We start from the raw sequence: 4,755 nt of genomic DNA on the forward strand, positions 1-4,755 counted from the left end.
AAGGCACCGGAGCACAACAGACACTAGTATGGCAATATGTAAATCAATGGATGTGTAACTGATGTGATTCTGCAATCTGTGTATGGGGTGAAGGTGGGAGTTCATAACCCACTTGAATCAAAGTGTGGAATATGATATGTCAAGAAATTTATAATGTTTTGAACAACCAACAATAAAAAATTAAAAATAAAATAAAATAAAATAAAATACTTAACAGAATGTAGGATGCCATGAATTGTAAGATGAATGCTCATTTCCATAGACAACAAAATGCATCCTAAAATTATCTCAGATGCTAGGACTGCCATGCTCTAATTTTGCTAAAGAGTAGCCTAAGGAGTGGCCAATTCTGCCACTCCTTATCCATCTGATTTTGGGCGGGTCACTTAACATCTCTGACCTTCCATTTACTTCAAATCTGAAATAGGGATTAATTTCATAAAACAGCTTAACACAGAGCCTGACTCATAGTAAGTGCTCAGTAAATCAGCTATTATTAGCTATAATATTTTCCTTAAGCTTCCCTTCTATTTCTATTTTTAAATTGTTTTATTTGTTCTTTTTAGTTATACATGACAGTAGAATGTATTTTGACACAGCATACATATGTGGAACATAATTTCCTATTCTTGTGTTTGTACATGATGTGGAGTTACACTGGTCCCGTATTCATATATGAACACAGGAAAGTTATGTCCGATTCATTCTTTCGCTTCTAATTGTACAGAAAGCAAGGATGAGTAGGGAAAACTTACAGCAAGAAGTTTTTTGGCTTTTTGTTTTTGTTTGTTTGTATTTTTTTTGTCTGCCAAAATATAAGGATGGGTTTGGTATATTTGCATGCACAAAATTACTTCTCTAATTTTTACACTTACATGAAATTGGAATCATGATACAAATGAAAAAAGCCAGAGAGGAGGATTCTCATGGATTTCTTTTTAAAAGACTCATTGTACCATGTAGAGATAAAATACGGTATTTACACAACTGGAAATTAGTTATTTAAACTCTAGATACCAAGCCCCACCATGGAATAAGGAGGGGACTCTCTCAGCCATTATCTCTCTCCCTTAGGAGAGAACAGCTGCAGTCACTGGCCTGAGTGGATTGTGACAAATCCACCTATGTGAGTATGCAGGAGGTGGATTTATTTCTTAATACCTTTCTCATGCCCATAAAAGATTTGAAACCGCCACATTTAAAGATAAAATGGCTAGCCAGGTGTGGTGATAATGGCCTGTAATTCCAGCTAGTCAAGAAGCCGAGGCAGGAAGATGGCTTTAACCCAAGAATTCAATGTCATGATCCAATTCTCACTGGGCAACATAGTGAGACCCTATCTGAAAGAAAAAATAAAAGAGGAAATAAAGAGCAAGGAATTGGATCCTGCTAACAACAAATGTGTAGGAAAAAAATTATAAATTGTGTTGAAAGAAAGGGAAACTGTATGGCTCTTGGTTTTTGTGGGAAGGTAGTTGAAAATATGACACTAAAGTTAAAGGAAAATTTAATACACACACACGCACACAAACACAATCATGACAGGGAACATGAGCTGCCTAACTCTGTGTCCATTTGTGCAGAATTCATACTGAGCAATGTCCATTGATACTGAGCATTCAAAACTGTCTCATAGGACTTTTATCCTAAAATATGTAAGGGATCATCTAGATTCTTTGAAGAACTACAGTACCATCTTTGGAATTCTTGGAAGCCAGAGTTCCTGGGATACGAAAAAGGACAAAGATAAATCTGTCTTTTCAGAAAGTATAAAGAGAAGAATGGTGAAGCAAACCCAATTTTACTCATAGGATGTCATTTAAAAAAATTCCATGAACAAAATTTTGTAAAAAGATAAGAATAGCACAGGGCGCTGAGTAACCATCAGGACTATATTATGAAGGCAAAAAAATCATGCTGACCCAATGTAATTTCTGTTGGTAACAGATGACAAGCCTAATGCATTTGGGGTAACAAGCAACGTAATATGTATTGACCTTAGAAAGGCTTTTGATTCTGCTCCTGGTCATGACCGACTCATTAACTAGCTTGAAAAATATGGTTCAGACCAGATACAATTGGCACTAGAGGATGCTACTGACAAAGTGGTTTTTGATAGTTCAATAAGAACCAGAGACAGGGAAACACACTGCGTTGAGCTCCTCTGGGAGCTGACCTAAGGTAGACACTATTTAAAATTTTCATCAGTGCTTCAGTGGGTGGGAGACAAAATATGCCTGTCAATTACAGGAAAATAAAAGAATGGAGATTTTTTAACAGAGACAGGAGAGTATTATATGATAGATGGTAACTATTTTATCCTCTACCTCCAATGGCAAAAGGAAACAGATCTAGAAAAGTATAGGAAAGAAAGACAGAGGAAGGTAAGGCTAATCTTTGACACATACCACCTTCTAGGATAAGACAAAATGAGGTCAAAGAGAGTTAAGGGGGAGAGCAAATAAATGATAGGGGTCTTAGAGTAGGGGTTCTTTATAGATGTACAGATCAGGGGAGCCAGTGGAGAAGGCTGGAGAGTCATTTACAAATATAACTGCAGGTCAGGATCTGATGGTGATATGTGACTAGCAATCTAGCCCTGCTGGAGAAAAGTACACCAGACCACAAATTGCCAAATATGCCTTAGGAATGTGTTTAAGGCAACTGCTCAGAAATGAAGGTAAAGGAATTGGCTGGAATGGATAGCATTCATCATGGTGCTTTTTCCCCTGTGAGAGTCAATAGTTAAGGGTTGAAAGTGGATAGAGCCCTGATGGAGTGCTACCATGGTGCAAGAGTACACGTAAGACTCAGAAACCAAGAGCATTAAAGAAAATGCAGTGTAGGAAGGAAAATATTTTCCACAAGCCAAAAAACATGATAGAAGGCCCCCAGGTGGCCATGAGGGAAACATGGGTCCAGAAATGGATTCTGTCACTATTAGTCCCTGGGAAGAAAGCTGAGGAGAGGGAGCAAGAGGTAGAGTTGGTTGAAGTACAATTTCCCCAGAGCCCCAGAAAGCAAGTTAGAACACTTTTCCAGAAGTCCAAACCTAGCCAGATCACAAAGCTGTCTAATGATAAGTACTAAAAAGTACATAATACTGTGTATGTGTGATTTAGAAAGCCCTAAAAGGACACAAAAATCAAGAGCATGATATTCTTCCATTTGTTAAGGCAACAAAGGAGGCTGACAGAAACACGATTTTCCAGTTATCCCTGTGAGTGACTACAAGATGCCAGCTAGGAAAATCTTGTAATGAAAGTGAATTGGGTGGGTGAGTTTGAAAAGAACAAACTCAAGGGGTATTTGGAGTGTATAATTGTTAATCTCCATCTTGTGTAGGCTTTAATTTTTTGGGTTTGATTTTGAGGATTATTTGGGTACCTGTGAAGCTCTGAGCAAAGCAATTAAAACTTTTATAATCCTACTAGGATCTTTTAAAACAAAGTTATTTTTAAATTTCATAATACATTAATATCTGCTCATTATTAAAATATAGAAGAAAGCATATAGAGGTAAAGCTAATGTTTCTTCACATTCATAAATCCTCTTCATAGAGCTAAGAGCATATGATCATGCATGTGAATGCTCGCACACACACACACACACACACACTTCTTTTTAAAAATTTTTTTGTCGTATTTTTTTACGTCTTTATTAAAAAAAAATTGTAGTTGTAGATGGACAGACTGCCTTTATTTTATTTGTTTATTTTATGAGGTACTAGTGATCAAACCCAGTGCCTCACACATACTAGGCAAACACTCTACCACTGAGCTACAGACCCAGCACTTTAAAAAAAAAATTGTTGTTGTTGTTGTTGTATTTTATATACCTTTATGTTATTTATTTATATGTACACACACACACTTCTTTAACTACATACTCTCAAGATTAGCCCATGTCAGTACATAATTGTTCTGTTTTATTTCTTTTAACAACTGCATATTTCCTGGTATTGATTGACATGGCATAATTTATTACTGGCTTGATTGATAGACAATTACTTTGATTCCTATTTTTCTAGTATAAATGAGGCTGTAATGAATATCTTTGTATACACAATTTGGGCATATGTTGAGTATTTGTATAAGAGTGGAAACATTCCTGAAAGTCGAATTTCTTGGCATATACTTAGAATTTTTTATAGAGGCAGCCAAATTGCTATTCTAATTTACTCTCAAGAGTATAGGAGAGTATCCAGCCTGTTTAAAGTCTTTTGATGGCTAAACAAATTCCTGAAAATTAAAAAAAAAAGAATATATGAGAATATCTCTTTCTCTGTACCATTAACACTCTGGACATTATCTTTTTTTGCAGAAACAAAAATTTGCTATAGTTTTGTTTGGATTCTCTCTTCTCCATTGTCAATGACTAAGGGCTATTCTTTATTACTCCCTGAAACTGAGCACCTTTTCAAATATTAATTTGGCCACTTATTTTTTTCTGTGAATTGCTCATTTAATTACTTTTACTTAATGGTCTATTGGATTGTTTATCACTTTTTTAGTAGTTTACATGAGTGTTTTTGAATATTAAGGATATTAACCCTTTCTAAAACATGACAGTTATTTTCTTATAGACTATCACTTGTTTTTTAATCTATTGTAACATCTTAAAACTATATTTATAAAAGATATTCCATAAAGAAAACCAACCAATAACTTTTAAAAATCTGACTGATAAGTGGTGTTTTGTTTGTTTGTTTGTACTAGTGATTGAACCCAGGGGTACTTTACCACTAAGCCAATC

Source organism: Marmota marmota, unplaced genomic scaffold (genome assembly GCF_001458135.2).
Source record: "Marmota marmota marmota unplaced genomic scaffold, marMar, whole genome shotgun sequence".
Taxonomy (NCBI): domain Eukaryota; kingdom Metazoa; phylum Chordata; class Mammalia; order Rodentia; family Sciuridae; genus Marmota; species Marmota marmota.